Source organism: Hibiscus syriacus, unplaced genomic scaffold (assembly GCF_006381635.1).
Source record: "Hibiscus syriacus cultivar Baekdansim isolate YM2019G1 unplaced genomic scaffold, ASM638163v2 tig00003041_pilon, whole genome shotgun sequence".
In the NCBI taxonomy this organism is placed as follows: domain Eukaryota; kingdom Viridiplantae; phylum Streptophyta; class Magnoliopsida; order Malvales; family Malvaceae; genus Hibiscus; species Hibiscus syriacus.
In genome coordinates, this window is record NW_024061960.1 from 5681761 (window position 1) to 5701021 (window position 19261).

Here is a 19261-nt window from a genome sequence, read left to right on the forward strand (position 1 = left end):
TCGTTTAAACGGCTTTCAGGGGTTGGCTTGATTCCTATCTGCCATCTGTGTGCCAGTTTTTCCAGTCTTGTTGAAAACAAAGATGATATTCATACTTCAAATGCCATCGGTTGTGTTTGCTTCAGTACTATAGTTGATAAGAATGAATGATTAGTGACATACTTATATTTGTTTGCCGCATTGGTTTCTTCCAATCATAAACTGTAAATCTTCTCCAGTTGCATTTCAGTTTTATATTCTATTTATATTCTATTTGAGAAAAATTGAAATAATAACTTAACCCAATGAATTCAACTTTTTTTTCATTAAAAACTAGAAAATATTGAAATGAAATACAATTTGTTTATAATTCATACAACAAAATAAAGTTTTGACTTGGCTCCTCAAAATGGGGTAATTAAAGATTCTTCAAGTTCTCTAAATCCTCGATAAATGGTCTCAGTCCGACTCTGTGGAAGTGCTAATCTCCTCACCTCTGTCATGTACCTGTAGAATCCCAAAAATTCAATTCTAAAACCTCCAACTAAATATATGCTACTAAACGGAACATGAACAAACTGACCTGTTGGCTGCGCTCGTGATCTTGTCACCAACCCCTTGATTTAAAACCAGTGTCTTTCCTGGTGAGAATGTTCCACCTAATATTAAAGATGCGCCAGCAGCAGTTGTGCCCATTCTCTGTGCAAATACAGACAACGCCCATTCACGAAGTACCACTAGCACAGATCGAAGAAGGCGTAATCTGAAGTTTGGTGATGACAAAATATCCCCATTTGATAATAATTTATCGTAAGTGTTCAATGTGGGTTCGGCTGCACCCTTGCAAGCAGCAAGAAGAGCTCTTGCCACATCTTCATCCCCAATAGATTCAGTTCCAGATTCCACCCTCTACTACTGAGTCAAATATGTTCCAGAGAAAAACAAGTATTCGATAAAACAAGGACCGATTGCCATTCAACAAAGCTATTGTGATAAGAATCGAATAAATTCTTGCTTTTCACAGAACTAAATTGAAACTAGCTAAGAGGAAGGTATACCAATGCAGCCTTTCTCTAGATGAAGGCATAGTGTGTCCAGAGGTAAAACGGCTCCATCTCCAGGATACACTTTAGAACCAACCCGCTTCAAAACAGAGCAAGCCTTGCAACTCCACCCCTTTAAAGAGCTTGATTGACGAGTCTAGCCCAGGTTTCTCAGATAATGCTACTATCAGCATCACCTGAATAGTTAGCGAAGTACAACATTTCCAGGCATATCTAAAGGCAGAAAAGAAAAGGCAAAGAATCTCATTAATAAATAATAATAATGTAGGAACAGAAGTTATCACATGATTAAAGGGAAATAGTACTAGAAAAACGAGCAATTGAGCTAAGCTCATGGAAGCATTATCCTAGAAAAAAACCCAATTAACCTTAAAAAAGGCCATGTAAAACAATTCCAGACAACATGCTAAAACATTTCGAAACACAATTCAGTTTAAGAAAATTTCAATTTATCTAATTATAAGTGAAGAATACTATTATATGGATATAATTCTCTATCCACCCCTCATTTTGTTACTCATTTGTTCCTTGTCAGATCCCAAGATATGTGTGCATATATCTATTTATGAATATATTCTTTTCACCTTTATTTTTATATACAAAATCTCTACTGAGAGTAAAAGAACAGGGAGAAAGAGAATTAAAAACCTGAACATATACCTCCCAAAGTTCGAAAGGAACTGCATATTCATTATTCAACTGAGTAATGCTCTTCAAATCTGAAGATTACTCCTTGACCTTCTCTCGTGCAGCATTTGCTAAATTGGCATCACCATTAGACCTGCTGTCAGCAGCAGATCCATTTTGAACAGATTCTGATGTACCAGGTGTAGATTCTAACCTGGTAGCAATTGCCTCCAGTTCCTCTTTAACTTTTATCTGAAACCGAAGAACAGCAAGTTTCCCTTCGAGTAAGTCCAGCAGTCCACTGTAAAAAGCACCCCGGCTAGAAGCTACCAGACCATCATTGTTACTAGCACTCTTAGCCTGGAAAACTGCATTACTTAGGTATTGACGCCTGACATTGACAATCAAAACAACTATTAGACAAATCATTTTGACAAGGAATGAATTTCTTTTTCCCCTCTTACAGCCACAATTAAAAGTTCTTTCAAAATCAATTATAAAACTAGTGTTGAAAAGCCACAAACTGTATGTTGGATGCATTTGACTAATTACTACATGTCATCTGTGTGCATAGCACTCCAAAAGCTGAATAGCAGCTCTTCCCCTTAATCTAGTATCAAAGGTTAAATGGATTGAAGGATAAGAACGCATTTCATATTTTCAATACAAGCAGATATCAGATCAGAACATGCTTATAGAGATGAATTTACTGATTTACAACCCACAAGAAGTTTAATAAGATATGTATAAAAATTGAAAAAATGAAAGCTGTCTACCTCTGTTCAAGACTAGGAGAAGTGCTCCCATTGATTAGTGTCTTTCAGCCAGCCTCAACAGTACATGAGCTGCAAGCAAATGCTGTCGCTTCAAGACATAATAACGAGCCAAAAGATCAAAGTATTTGGCTTGATTAGAATGAATAGGAGCTCCCGGTGAACCCACTGAAGGGGTTGCTGATGTCAATGCAGATAGAGTTTGAACCTATATGGAAGATGATAGAAATGTTAAAAGGAAAAAAGTTATTGCAGCAATTCATCATCAAAGCTCTGAAGAAAACTGTGTTCACAGGTTGACAGTCAACTCTGAAATAAGACACAAAAGATCATAGCAAAAACTAAATAAAATAAAATAAAACCACCTCTTGTACAGGTTCACAACCAGCAGTCTGCAGAAAAGGCACCAAATCAGTACCTCCATATTCCAACAGCTCATTCTCTAGACATAAATCAATCATAGTTCTATAGAAGAACTCATGAAATAATCTGTCAGGTGATTCAACACTAAGCTGAACAATCTGGCATATATATTTTCTCCGTGAAGCATTATCAAGGAGAGATTGCACTGCAGCAGGCCTAGCAGGAGACCCAAATTCCCTCTGTGAGACCTCAACTTTCAGAGAACGTAAAGCACTAGTAATTATCTCATAGCACTGTTCACGCTGGGCAATTGCTTATTCTCTGATTGCTTGATCAATTTGCTCATTGAAAGCATCACCTGCAGGATCAAGTGCCTGAGCTTTCTGTAGGGGTAAGCAAACTACAGCTTCATAAAATCTGCAGCAAAGTCTCAAGTTAAAGATGCAAGAATCTAATTTAAACAATATCTTGTTAAAGAAATCATATTCTAGCCTCTTAATTGAATGATGAAATCACCTTAAGTCCTCAAACCGTTTGCAAACAGTTCTTAAATCAGCAGATTCTGGAACTTTACTTAGGAATTCAAAGGCCTCCCTGGCAAGATTTTCCTTCACATCAGGATCCGGAGTTACAGCAGATCTTTCAAGACATTCCACAACCAAGAAAAACTTATAATCAGACTCCTTGAAATAGCTTGGACATCCCTCACGCAATTTCCCACTTATATCATCCACGGTTCCCCTGCCATCAGGGCCAACTGGAACAATATTTATTAGCACAATCCTTCAGAAACTCTAATATACACTTTGAAGAAAAGAAAATCTTGGGAATTAAGAAAAGAACTCATATACTGAACTTCTATGATACTTTATATAAGATTCAATTACCTCCATCAAGGCAGAAATAAGTCTTGTAGCAAGGCAGTCACCCTCAGAACAAACAAGTTGGTGGAATGTCAACTGAACCAATTCCTGGCGGATATTTGCATCGAATCCCTGGACCAAGTGTGTTACATGATGCTGAGAAACGAGCTGTAGTAAAAACAGAGCATCAGCAGACCTAAGAAGCAACTGACGGATGCACTCCATTGCTCTAACCTGTAGCACAAGACTTTTGTAAGAAACAGATATGAGGCCCAGGGCCTAGTACATGATAAATGGATGTATCAGGGAATTCCACATCACCTCCATTGCAGCCAATTCAGCAGGACTATACAGCAATTGCTGTCTTTTATTTGATGTTCCACTACCATTAGACTCCACACTCCGGGAATAAGCACCAAATAAGTTTCTCACCATGCTCCTATCACTGGTTCCTAATTCTGAACCAGTTCCATACAGAATAGAACCAGTCATGTCACCTAAACCAGCTACAAATCCATAAAGCCCTCTTCTTTTGTTCCTTCTAGACCTTAAGAACATCTCCAAAGCACGAATCTTGCTCTCAAGGACTTGCATAGCCCCCAACAGAAAGTCTGATGCAATCAACCCATTTTCTGATGCTGCATCATAACAACCTTTCACAACCATAACAGGGAGCTCACAAACAAGAAATAGAAACCTTGATGAGGCCAGGCAGAGCCCTTCATGAGCACCTGAGAACACTTGCTCGGCCTCCTGAATAACCTGCCCCATGCTGAAACCCCCAGCTGCTGTTCTAGTATTTGATAATCCACTAGTACCTTAAACTTGTGGCACTTCAACAATTCTTGGGTCCTCAAATGCTTCAGCTGCCTTTTCAGCAACAACATTGCTTATAAGATTTTCAGAATGAACTACCTTTGCAGCTAGCATCAAACACATTGCAGCTGCTTCACCAGCACCAAAACGATTAAAGAAATCCTCTAAAATGGGTCTTGGAGAGTTCGACTCTAACAATCTTCTCAGAATATCAACAGGGCGATTGAAAACTACTTCCATCATGCCCATGGTACTGAAAACAACAATTCTCCTCCTTGGTAGTATATGTCGAGTTGAAAGGTCACCCCTAGCCCACAACTTTCCGGATGCCTTTTCACAGGACTCAACTGAGCTTTCAAATCACAAAAATTCAAGCTCTGAATACAGTGATAGCACAGTGGCAGCTGCATCTGGTAAGGGAGGAACATCTGCCACAAAGAGCATCCGCCCTTCAACAGGCAAGGAAGATACAGATTCTCGTAACGCTCGGGAACTCCCAACACTTGCTCCTAAACTACCTGACACAGATGACCGTGAGCTTGAATCTCTGCTCACAATGAGAAGAGAAGACATGGTTGGTGGTGACGGATCAGAAAGAACAAGAGTTCCAGCAGAATAGTATGCTGTTCCAACCTTCAGCGAAAGATCCTCAGTCTGAGTCCTACCAGCCAATGACATTGCGCCAAAGGTAAGTCCACTGCTGACACCTAAAGGAGGTGAAGGCCTAGTGGTTACAACTTTTAAACAGCTTGGCCTGTGGTGATGATTGTTAAATCCACCCAAACCTCCAACAGTACTGTTACTTCCATTAGATAAGGAGGTGGAAAGGTACATTCTTCTACCATCTGATAAAATAGCAACAAGATGAAGCCACTTTGATTCTAGCATGGATAAAGGGGAAATTGAAACAATAGATGGTTTTTCTGATCGATTTGATCCTCTTGGTGCTGTTGTTTGTCTACCTCCATGATGTGCATCTTTCTGATTTAACAAATTCCTTTCTTCAGCCACTTTCTGATTTAACAAATTCCTTTCTTCAGCCACTTTCTTCAATGGACTGTCTCCACTTGGCCCCTAACAAAAACTTGAATTTTCATATCTTCAGTTCTTGTATATAGAATCTGCCTTTCGTTATCAACAACCATTTCAACAATGGGGTCTACAGCTCCAAACTTAAACACATTTGGTATAACCCACCTGAAAACCAACAAAGATCTCTGCTTTGAAAGCATATTTAAACACTTGCCAAACGAGAAGTATTCAGGTCCTCATTATGAGGTTATCTCACAATTTTATAATCAGAAGGGGGCAAATCATGTAGATTGAGAACTAAATGCGTAGGTAAAATTATAGAAAAAGCAAAATGACCACATGAGCCAAAAGAATTTAAGTAGCAGAACACACCTTGAAATAACACTCCCTACACCTGCAGTGAGGCAAACTTTACGGCAACGCTTATGCCAGCCTGAACCAGCTGTGTAATGCAGCTCATAGATGTGGCCATCTCGGCCAGCCATGAAAATACGACCCTTATCAGTACAAGTGATACAAGTCATGGTAACTCCATCAGAAGGTATTGTATACTCTGGCAAAGACTGCAGTGTAACTTCTGCATAAGGATCAGTATTATCACCCCCTCCAGCGCAGCATACTCCTACAAGAATCAACTGATAACAAGCAAGTCTGGTAAGAGAAACATAAAAAGTCTCACACTTCTCTTGCTAAAAATGGGGTGCTTGAATAAAAAGTCTTCACATATTTCTCTTTTAATAGTTTTTATCAGTTTTATTATAAAATTTAAAGGAAAAAAAAGGACCAACATCCTCATAATAGATAGAAAAAGGCATTATATTCTATCAAAAGGTTTTCCTTGAAAAAAGAAATAAAGCCACAGCCACCAAAATTTTATTAGGGTAAAAGAATCTTCAATAAAACAGCTTCTAGAAAATGTATTTTAACATGTTTCATACTTCTTTTTTGTTAGCTCTCCATTTTCTTTTTTTTCACTGAATTTCTACTCTCCCTCTTCTCTTACTTTGCACTCTGCTCGTTTTTCATTTATGAAACGGAGGACAAATGCTGGTATGTAAGTAGAAAATAAAGCAAGTATTACTCTAATTTTGTGTTCAAAACAGAAAGCCTTGCCCTTATTTTCTCCTTCATAACAAAATCATTTTCCTTTGCCTTTGGTCCAGAAGCCAGATTTTTTTTAAATAGATCAGGGAATGGATTAGACTTGAAGCAATCTTTTCAATTCATTTAATGAACTTTACTAAACCCTATTTTATTACATATAATAAATAAATTCTTTGATATTATTTATGTATATGTACCTTACTTACTCGGGCAAGTGCATTTTTGCATATTGCACCTCAGGCAATACAGGGGTCAAAACACCTAGACTGCACGTATGCCCTTCCCAACATTGGATACAACACAAAAGGAAGAAATCCATGTCCACAGAAATCATTTAGAAAGAGGATACCTTATCAATCCCATATTTGAATCATAAATAGGACATTCGTAATATAAAAACTTCCAGAGGCATATAAAAGCCAAGTTTTTACCTCGACAGGAGTTGCTAATATTAAAAGATACTGTATAGCTTCAATAAAAATGCCAGATCTACATTTAGCGAGGCCAAGAGCACATATAGCTTGTTCCTCCACATTGTATTCAGGACATTGACCATCCCTAATCAAAAGTAAAGAGGTGATGCAGGTGAAGTAAATAAAAATCAAATAAATGGACAAAATAGAGAAAAAGACATACTTTGTTTCTAAAAACCATCTCTTTATGGGTGAAGAATGCAGGTCCTAGATTCAACTGAACAAAGAAAGGCTCCTGGAATTGTGATTCAAGTGGAGAAAAGGTGGAGACTATCCATCCATCATGATGCACACAAGCCATTGAATAACAAAAATGTACTTGGCCAACTAAATGCTGGATACATCAAATCAATACGCACAGTAAGAGCCTTAATATTTCATCCAACGAGTGATTTGGCTTAACAACACTTGTGGATTGCCTTTTATATAAATTGGAAATGTTCTAGTGAGCCCTTTCGACGTACCGGAATCAATCACGCTGGGATCATATGGGAGATCTTTTAAGGTTAAAATAAATTTGGGGTCGGTTTTTAGAAAACAGGCTGTTATTACAACAATGTCATCAGAGGTGGCTGCCGACAGTGTGTACAGTGATGTTGCAGCGTCAGAGGAGGAGTAAGAAGGTCGGGCTACAAAAGTGGTTGGTAGAACTGATATGTTAGCTGAGGATTCTAGGTGTAGGGTGGACACGTGGTTGGAAGGGGTGGAGTTGATAGTTTATCTGGCGGATGTGGGGGACAGCAATTAATGCGGCAGGTTAGAGAAGGTCAACCTAATAGAGAAGGGGTGTCAGATACACTAGATTATGGGATAAATTATAGAGGGGATTTTGCGGGGCTCGGGTTGAGAAAAAATAATTTGGAGGGGAGTGAAAAAGCCCAGTCTGAAGATTTTAGTGAGCCCATCTCTACCAATTCAAGAATTATTCTGTCTGGGCCAGCTTTAAAATTAACAAACATGGGTTATGGAAATAAGAGTGAGGTTCAGGTAGAGCCTCAAGGAGTTCTAGAGCAGAACGAGGGAATGGTTCTTCTGATGTTGGTTTTAGTGGTTTTGCAACAGAAAAAAATTTAAACAGAAGGTGTTCTTCATCCCCGCCAACGAACCGAAGACGATCGAACAGTGCTTCTATTGTTTTCTGTGATAGAGTGTACAATAGGTCAAGTAAGAAAAATTATAGAGTTGACTCGGATAGGGGTTTCTCTACTTGGATGTTTCGATAGAGAATGAGGAGCTTGTTTCTACCTGGCAGGTTAGTAAAATGTTGGGTATAACCTTTAAGGGAGGGAAGATCGCCTTTGCTAAGAAGTTTTCGGAATTGAATCCGAGTAGGGGTGAGGAGGGTGGGAATTAATCCTAAAACTCTGGATAAGGTGTTTAATGTATTGTAAACGGTAGGGGTCTCATGTGTAACTTGAAATATCAGGGGATTATGAAGGAAGGAAAAGGCAAGGGCAGTTAGGAAGGTGGTAATTAACAGGAAACCTTTGATTCTCTTTCTGCAAGAAACTAAATTGGAGTTGGTTAAACCGTCAGTGAGAAGGAAGTTAAGGGGTAAGTACCTCAAAGGGTTTGATGTGTCGCCGTCAAAAGGAGCATCTGGAGGAATACTAAGTTTATGGGGACGAAAATTGGTTCTTACCTTAGATGCAAAAAATATCATTTAGGTTTGTGGCGATTAAAGGTACAATCAAGGAAAGCAATGAGGACTGCTGCTTTGTAAATGTGTATGGTCCTACAGTAGACTCGGCAAAAGGAGGCTTTTTTAGAGGAATTGCTCAGTTTCATTAGTACATTGGACTGTCCCTTGTGTGAAGGAGATGATTTCAATGCGTATTTATCGCAGGATGAGAAGATTGGGAAATCACAAAATTCGAATTCACTTGGGCTCTTTAGGGATTTTGTGTTTCAAGCAAATTTAGTGGATTTACCGTTGGTTGGAGGGAGTTTCACATGGTGTAACAATAGGTAAGTTCCTTCGTTTGTGAGATTGAATCGTTTTTTAGTTTCTAACATTTTTTTACGGCTATTCCCAGACATTGTACAGGTATTATTGGCAAAATCACTTTCGGATCACAATGCAGTGGCATTGGAATCGAGTAAGATAAATTGGGGTCCGAAGCCTTTCAGACTTTTTAATTACATAATGGATGAGGTGGGTTTTAAAGGCACGGTTGAAAGGAAGATTAAAAAGTTGAAGAAAGGGAAATGGAGGGTATCGAAATATTAATTAAAGAATCAAAGGAAGTGATCAAAAGGTGGTCTAACAGTAGCCTATTGCAATTACCGAGATTGATAGAGAACCTGGAGAAGTCCATTTCTGACCGGGAAACACTACTACAACAAGGAAATTCAATGGTTTTGATGGTGGACATTGCAAAAGATAAGAATGAGTTATGGTCCTTGTATAAAAAAGATGAATTAATTTGGTTCCAAAAATCAAGGGCGAATTGGACTCAGGATGGTGATCGGAACTCTAGATATTTTCACCAGTGTGCTACAAATAGAGGGAGGATCAATGCACTAAAATATTTGGATGTGAGAGGTAAATTGATTGTGGATCCGAAACAGATAAAGTCATTCATTTTTGAATTTTTCAAGGCAACCTATAACTTGAAGCCTACGGTGGATGTGGAGCATTTGGATCTGAATTTTAAAAGGCTTTCTGAGGATCAAGTTGTACTTCTAGAAAGAAATTTCTCGGAGAAAGAAATTTTGGAGGCAATTGCGTCATCGAAAAGTAATAAGGCGTCTGGCCCGGATGGATTGAACATGGGTTTTTTCAAGAAATTTTGGCCAGTTTTGAAAGAAGACATTCTGAAGTTTTTAAAGGGTTTCTATGATGGGAAGAAGTTAGGGAAAGGTGTGAATCATTCTTTTATCACACTTATTCCCAAGAAGCCGAATCTAGTTGGCATTGAAGAGTATAGACCCATTAGTTTAGTAGGGGGTTTATATAAGATTTTGTCTAAAGTCTTATCAAGAAGATTAAGGATGTGCATACATGTGTTGATTGGCCCTTCACAGTTTGCTTTCATCCCAGGGAGAGATTTGCTACTGCTCATTCTTAGCAAATGAAGGCATCGATTATTGGAGGAGGAAAGGGAGGAAAGGCATTGTGTTCAAAGTGGATTTTCGGAAAGCATATGATACTGTGGATTGGGACATCTTGATCAAAATAATGGAGTTTATGGGGTTCGAACAAAGATGGCGGACTTGGATCTTAGAGTGCTTAACTTCAACTTCAATTTCGATTCTTGTGACCTTTGCTCTTTAAAGCAATTGAGTTGGGGTTGTTCGACGGTTTTCAGATAGTCTGCGACAATTTGTCTTTAATGCTTTCTCATTTACAATTCGCAGATGATTTGATATTTTTTTGCAGAGCCTCAAAAGGTCAATTGAAGAATATTAAGGGGGCTTTGGTTGTCTTTGAGTTGTGTACAGGTTTGCAGTTGAATCTTTTGAAGAGCATGCTATTTGGTATTAAAATAAAAGATCAAATTGTTGAGGATTTGGCAAGCTCTACTGGGTGTTTACGTGCGCTTTTCCGACGGATTATCTGGGGCTACCTTTGGGCACAAGGCAAAATTCTATTTCTCTTTGGGAATCGATAGTGAATAATTTTTATCAAAAGCTTGCTGGGTGGAAAATAGGGTCTTTATCCCTTGCGGGAAGGGTTGTTCTAGTCAAATCGGTCTTGAACGCACTACCTAATTATTATATGTCTCTTTTTAAAATGTTTGTGGGTGTTCGGAGAAAGCTGGAATCTATAATGGCCAATTTTTTGTGGGGGTCCTCAGTTCAGAAGAGTAGGATCCACTGAGTTAATTGGTCGACTGTTTGTAAAAAGAAAGATTTTGGGGGTTTGGGTATCTCGGATTTAAATCTGAGGAATAGGGCTCTCTTGGGAAAATGGGTATTCAAGTTTGGGAGTGATAAGGATTCTTGGTGGAAGAAAATGTTTTGTTGCAAGTATAATGTTGATAGAAGATCTATTGTTTTGGACAAGAATTTACCTCCCAGTGCGTCTTGGATTTAGAAAGGAGTCATTAATAACTATCGGTCGAATGACACCTTTGGATTATGCTTTCGAAATCACCTTATGCTCCGGGTGGGAAAGAGAGATTCCATTAGGTTTTGGCATGAAAGCTGGTTATGCAACATTCCTTTGAAGACTAAATTTTCCAGGATGTTTGCTTTGTCGGTTAAAAAGGATGGGGCCTTTGCCGATTATGGATGTGTTAGCAATGGGAGGTGGGTTTGGGACTTTCATCTGAGGAGCAATTTGATTGATAGTGAAACTGACCAATGGATGGAACTGATGTTGTTGTTGGATAATATTTGTCCTGGTTTGGAGGGTGAAGATTGTTTCGTTTGGATAAGAAATGGTGAGGGTGTGTTTTCGGTTAAATCATGCATTAGCTTAACTTCTAGCTTGTTTGAGCCAGATGTGTCATGGTCTAAGATTGTTTGGAGTGGGTTAGTTCCTCCTAAAATGGAGGTTTTTCTTTGGCAGGTGATCCACCAGAAGTTGGTTGTTAAGTTTGTTTTATTGAGTAGGGGTGTTCAAGGAATTGAGGATTCTCAATGCAATGTTTATGGCTTGGAGCCGGAATCGGTGTGTCACTTGTTCTTTTCTTGTAAAGGGCTTTGGGAGATTTGGGTGCGATTTTCTGCTATCATGGTTGGAGTTAAGTCCGAATTCAGATATTTGGAAATTTCTATCGGGTGTTGGTTTGTGAATTGTTTGGAATTGCAGGAATCATATAGTGTTCGAGAATGACAGGCTGGATAAGGCTAATCTCTTCTTTTTGGTAAGGTATAGGGTGGCTTCTTTGTTCTTGGCTAAAAACAATGATTTCCCTATCCATGTTGACTGCCTTGTGGGTGACTTAACCTTGGCTGATGTGCACCGTTCCCCTTCAAAGTTTGGTTTGTCTAAGCCAAAGTGGTGTCCTCCCCCTTCGGGTTTCTTTAAAATGAATGTGGACGGGTTGTTAATTTTGACTGGAGGTGTAGTGGTATTGGTGGTGTTCTCAGGGATGTTGATAATAAGAGGTTGGGTTCTTTCTCAAGAGCGTCCGGACCAGGCCCCCTGATCCTTGCAGAGATTTTAGCGATCCAAGCAGGGTTAGACTTGTTTTTTGACTCAATGTGGAGGGATAAGGGGGTCTGATTTTAGAGAGTGATTCCTCTCTTGCTTTGAAGTGGATCAACAATTCGGAGACTTTCTCGGTTCACTATGTTGATTTGGTTAGAGATATTCAGAAGACTGTGTTGCATTTCAATGTTATAACTAGGCATGTTAAGAGATGTATTAGTGTGAGGAGAGGTGTTTTGGTTCGGTGAGATGGGGGTTGTTTTGGGTGTTTTAATGGGGGTCTTTGTAATGTATCTGTTTTGGTTTTGGTTGTAGATCTTATATTTGGTAAAAAAAAATCGGCACTCTTTTCCTCCTTCTAATGACTATTGAGTTGTTTGGTGCTTGATGGTTAATAAGGGGTTTTTTAATGAGGACTTGTTCTTATAAAAAATTAATAAAGCTTAAATAAAATCTTTAAGCTGCTACCCTAGAACATGATGAAAATGAAAAGGATTGTAAAATCACGCCATCGCTCACCTATACTGTTCTCATCATTCAAAAGTGGCGTCTAAGAAAAAAAAATAACAATGGAAATAGACAATTCACGACGGGGCAATAAACCAGATTCATCCCATATAAATGGCTAGATAGCCACCAAAAGTAGATAACATAATGAGTGTAACTGAATATGCACAAAACAAGAATGACAGAAGGAAAAAATATGAGTAAAACCAACTCTCAAAATACAAAACCCTCATTCCTCAGATATATATTATTACTAACTGTCAAGAAAATTCCAGCACCGCATTGCCTATTGCCTTCAACCAGGCAAAATCTAAGTCATCCCAGCCCATTTTCCTAATGAATTCCTTTTTAGTGCTTTTCCAGATTGACTGCACACCCTAATCCACAAATGCTAACTTAGATATAGCCTGGATCAAAGAAACAACATCTTGCTAAGAGATATCCACAACCATAAATACAACAAAAGACGGCTCACGTTTTAGCAAACCACATCCGACATTAAATGCTTACAAGTTTCCAAATTTATTTCCAATTTACAAAATTATGTAAAAAAAAAAACTCTTGCCTCTATATAAAAGTAATTTCTCTAAATCCAAGAGATTCTTATTCATTCCAAAAAGAGAGCTGACTAACTGAATGCGAAAAAACCAAAACAAATAAAAAAAACATTGGAGTTACAATGAATGCTTAACACCTACATAGAAGAACATAATAATACCAAACATATTTCAACCACTGGAATTCAACATAAAAATGGAAGGACAATAAAGCCAACTTCATATTATATTGGGACAGAAAAAAAGAAAAAAAATCATGAAGACAAGTGAATGAAATCAAAAGTCCCCAATTGCCCATCAATTTTTAACTGAATAGCAGAGATAAATACTAAAGAGATGGTTTTTATGGGGTAAAAAATTACCTCTCTGGGGTGAGTGGAGTAGGGATGACTGGCGTATCTGGAAGCTTCCAAGGCTTCCTCGAGGTCCAACTGGGTCGCCACTTCACGGCCAATACGGTCGCTGATGACGAGCCCCGCATTGGTGACATCGCGCAGCACAATCTCCTCCACCCACGACATGGTAAAAACCCTAGAATCAGAAAGGGATAGAATGTGATTAGATTGGGAAATAAGAGCCCCAATGTTTTTGTCATAACCATTTTTTTGTAAAACAATTAAATATTATTTTTAAAACGATTACGACTTTAATTTAGAAAATTGGTGATTATGAATTAATTAAAATTAAATTGAAAATGAGTCGCCATCGACCTTTGGGTTAGGTAGGTCGAATACCTAAAAACGTCTTTTAAAAACAATTTTAAGAAAAATAGTTTTATAAGACAAAAATTTGAACTACGTTACCAAAGATTCATTTAAAACAGGTTCGGGAGTCGGTTACGTGTGGGGAAGGATAAACACCCCTACATCGCCCAAAATTGGTACTGTGTCGCTTACACATCGTTGTAAATGGTGGAATTTATGATTCGAATATAAAGTTAAAATGTGATCTATTTATTGAAATTTAATTAATTTACTTCGAATAAATTATTTACAGAAAATTCTTTAACTCGAAAAGAAATATCAAAATTAGTAATCCTCCATCGGAAAAATTAACTCGACTATTTCTTGTCAATAAAAAAATATTCTCTTATTGATAAATATGCGAATCGAATATAAATAAAATTAACATTTGCATTCGAATAAAAGGAAATAAAGAGTAAATTAAAAACACACATAGCATCATTAAAATAAATTAATTAGTAAAAGAAAATGGATTTATTTTAAGTTCGTATTTGTTCGAATGTCGTATTGGATTGTACCGCTTCGATCAAGTAGTACTTTCCACGCCCGTTCTACAAATTCGCGTTCTTGAAAAATTAGTCATATGTAATCACATTGAATAAAATGGAATAAACATTAATAATATATTTTCATACATGAATATACAAAGGGAAAAATTAAATTAAATTAATAAGTATAAAAATGTATATGATGCAACATGCGTATGAAATAAAATAAAATAAATTAATATATTTGAAACATGATATATGTACATAGATATTATAGCATAGGTTAAAATATACATGAAAATATGACATACAATAACATAAAATAAATAAACTTTATAGACAAGTAACTAAAACGCATAAATCGAAATATACAAGCAGAATTAAAAAAAATAAAAAATAAAAACGTGATCAATCAGTGGCTAAAATGAAAAAGAATAAAATCAGTAGTTAAATTCATAATAAGCAACATAGTATACATAGTGACCAAATTGAAACACAATAAAACAGAATGTCAATATCAGAATAAACAAATAACATGAACCTCCTGGTGACTATAATGAACAACATGGTAAAGATAGGTATCTAAATCGTGATTAACCATAAATCTAGTGACCAAAATGAAAGTACCATAAATTAGTGGTCAAATTAGAATAAAAATAAAAATAAAATCAATATGCCAACAACTAGGGACTAAAAAGAAAGTTAACAAAACTTCCTTACGAAATCAAAAATCATCAAAGACATCAATAACCAAATAGGGACTAGGATGAGCTCATTCACAAATCGGGGCTCAAAACAAATTATTTACCCTACACACATTAGTGAACAAATAGTGATTAAAACGAAATGTGAGCAAATATTATATCAAAATGAAACAAATAGAAACATAATATGATGACCAAATGAATAATACACAAGATTAACAGCTAAAATCTAAATATTTAAACATACAAAATACTAATAAAATAGGACTAAAATAAAAAAGGAAAATATAAATGCCCAAAATAAAATATTATGAGATTTCATTAATGGCTACAACGAGATGTTACAAACCAGGAGGGACCTAAACTAAGATTTACCCCCCAAACCTTGAAGAAACACGCGTAAGTTTACAAAGTCACAGGGATTAAAAGTGTAGTTATACCCTTTTGCGGACGCTCAGACTCCCTTGGTCAAACGACGCCGTTTTGCTTGAAGGCTATAAGACCCAATAAGGGTTCTGAAACCCTATTTCCCATTCACTTTCCTCTCTCAGCCGCTCTCATCTCTCCCTTTATACTCTCCCCTTTCCCTCTTGCTTCCTCACCACGAGGAGACAGAGCACCAAGGGCTCTCTGGCCACCGTAGATCGGTGGCCACAGGGACTAAATAAACCCCAAAGACCTCCGGTTCCTCACCCTCTGTTACCCATGGTTCAACCGAGCCTCATAAGGCTCGAAGAACACCGCAGCATCCTCTCAATCTAAACTCAACAGTTAGGGACTCCAATGAAGACCCTAGAAAGGTAAAAATCTCCTCCCTTCATCTATATTTTTTTTGTCTCGAATATATGTTTTTTTCTTCTTCTTTTTTTCTCTGGCCTCCCGAATCCTCTCTTGTTCTTCTCTCTGTTTTTTTTTTACCAACCGAATGACCCCCCCCCTTTTTTCTGATATCTGCTTGATTTATGGCCGATTTTGCTTCGTTTGGTGAGATGATGATGTCTAGAATAGCCCATGTCCTTCTCTGATTTTGTAAGATATAAATCCCGAATATTTAGGGATTTATTGGTATTTTAATTTGGGGTTTGGTTTTTGGTTGATTTAGTCACTGATGGGGTTGCTGTTTGATTGATTTTTCACTGTAGATGACGATGGTGGCGCGGGAACGGCGGCTGGACCATCGGAGTGGGCCGGAAAAGTGACGGCGGCGCGGCTGGAAGTCCAACAGAAGCGGCGGCGGCGGCTGAATGATGATAAGTTTAGGGTTTAAAACCCTAATTACTTGGGCTCGTGTTTGGGCCTTGGTTGGGCCTTGTTGTATTGGGCTTTGGCCTGCAAAAAAAAATATGTAATAATAAAATAATAAGATGACGATAATAATAATAATAATAATAAAATAACGATAAAAAAAACCCGGACAAAAACGGGTGTCTACAGCTGCCCCTCTTTGCACATTCTTGTGTTAACAAGAATAGGGCAAAGACGACAAGAAAACACGTTTTTGTCTGGTTCTCCTCTTTTTGGTTTGAAAAAAAATGGATAGTTCTGTTGGTGGGGACGACACTGCTCATACGCAATGAAGAGGTCTGGTCATCTAAGGGTGACACGGCTCATACGTGATGAAGAGATCTGGTCGGGAAATGACACGACTCATACGCAATGAAGAGGTCTGGTCATCTAAGGGTGACACGGCTCATACGTGATGAAGAGATCTGGTCGGGGAATGACACGACTCATACGTGATGAAGAGTTCTGGCTATCTAAAGGTGATAACACGGTTCCTACGTGATGAGGACGGCTGGTTATCTAGGGTGACACGACTCATACGTGATGAAGAGATCTGGTCTGGGGATGACACGGTTCCTACATGATGAGGACGGCTGGCCATCTAAAGGTGATAACACGGTTCCTACGTGATGAGGACGGCTGGTTATCTATGGTTGACACGGCTCCTACGTGATGAAGAGATCTGGTCGGGAAATGACACGACTTCATACGCAATGAAGAGTTCTGGCCATCTAAAGGTGATAACACGGTTCCTACGTGACGAGGACGGCTGGTTATCTCTAGGATAATGGTTTCAAAGGAGACCAACTCAAAGATGTGTTTCAATAGAAACAAACTCAAAGATTGGATTTTGATAAAAATTGTCTTAAGGGAGACGAAATTCGTTTCAAGAGAAACGATCTCAAAGATATTTGCTTTATTTCAAGTGAAATAAACTCAAAGATAAGTTTTTCCAAAGCAACTGTCTCGAAAGAGACAAAATTCGTTTCAAAGGAAACAACCCAAAGACGGCGTTTAAAGGGAATTGTCTCAACCGAGACAAAATTTGTTTTTTAAGGGAAACGTTCTCAAAGATCGGTGTTTCATGAGAAATTGGCTCAAATGAGACAAAATTCATTTCAAGAGAAACGATCTCAAAGATGTTTATTTTGTTTCAAGGGAAACAGATTCAAAGATGGTAAATTTTGTTTCCAAAGAAATAAACTCAAAGATTTTTCTCAAAGACTGTCTCGAGAGACACAAAATTTTGTTTCCAAACAAAGAGATTCAATGATTTTTTTTTTTTTTTTTTTTGAAAAGACATTGTCATAAGAGACAAAACTTTGTTTTTCAGAAAATTGTATCTTAGTGAGACAAAATTTTGTTTCCAAAGAAACAGACTCAGATTTTTCTTCAAAAGAAATTGTTTTAAGGGATAAAACCTTGTTTCCAGAGAAACAAACTCAAAGATGATCTTGTTTTAAGAGAAAATGTTTCAAGAGACAAAATTTTGTTTCCAAAGAAACAAACTCAAAGATTTTTGTTTCAAAAGAAACAATCTCAAAGATTTTTTTCACACAATTGTCTCAAGAGAGACAAAACTTTGTTTCAAAGTAAATAGACTCGAAGATTTTTTTCAAACGAAACAACTCACAGATTTTTATTCCAAAGGAACAAACTCCAAGATTTTTATTCAAAAGGAACAAACTCAAAGATTTTTTTTTTAAAGAGGAATAAACTCAAAGACTTTTTCAAGAGGAGCAAACTCAAAGATTTTTTTCTCAAAAGAAATTGTCTTTAAGAGATAAAAAAAAATCGTTTTAAAAGATTCAAATATTGTCGATTTTGTTCATATGGAAATAATCTCAAAGTTGTTTTCAAAAGTGTTTATTTTGTTTCAAATGAAACAATTTCAGGACTTGTTTAAAGGGGAAACTGTCTCGTGCGAGACAAATCAACTTTGAAAATCTCAAGTGATATTAATTTTGCTTTAAGTACAACAACCTTGAAATTTGTATTATGAGAGAAAATGATGTCTCAAGCGAGACGAAATTTGCTTTAAGATATAGTCTCAAATGAGACAAAATTTGTTTTTAGAGAAATTGTCTCAAGCGAGACAAAGTTTGTTTTTGAGAAAACGATCTCAAGTGAGATCAACTTTGTTTAATGTGAGACAAATTCGAAATTTTGATCTCAAAGGAAAAGGTCTCAAGCGAGACGAAATTTGTTTTGAAAGAAACAAGAATCTAATGGTGAGATTAATTTTGTTTTTAGTGAATCAAATTCAAAATTTGTATCTCAAAGGAAAAATGTCTCAAGCGAGACGCAATTTGTTTTAAAATTCTCAAAATTTGTGGAAAAATGTCTCAAGCGAGACGAAATTTGTTTTGAAATAGATACGATCTCAAATGAGATCAACTTTGTTTAATGTGAAACAAATTCAAAATTTGGATCTCAAAGGAAAAAATGTCTCAAGAGACTGAATTTTACTTCAATAAAAAAAACCTCAAAGATGATAGATAGTCTTCTTGTTCCTGTAGGTTGAGGAAATGTCTTGATTGTTGACTTCAAGAAGTCAAATCATTGCTTCTTCAAGTTAGGGATTTCTGGTCATTTCTGAGCTTTGATTTCCTGAGAGATCAAAATGATGTATTTTTGAATGACTATCTTGGATGTTATGATGGATGTCAAGATGAAATTTATTTGATTTTTTTTTGTCCAATTTGTCCCCACGTGAGGAGAAAAATGTCTTTAATATATATGATAAATGTTTGATGCAAATTTTATGTATTATGTATGTATAT

General features: G+C 37.2%; 1 pseudogene; it reads right to left on the bottom strand.

Annotated features, from left to right (window-relative positions):
- Positions 1-383: 383 nt before the first annotated feature.
- Positions 384-13842, bottom strand: LOC120173484 (annotated as a pseudogene).
- Between the last annotated feature and the right edge of the window lie 5419 nt (positions 13843-19261).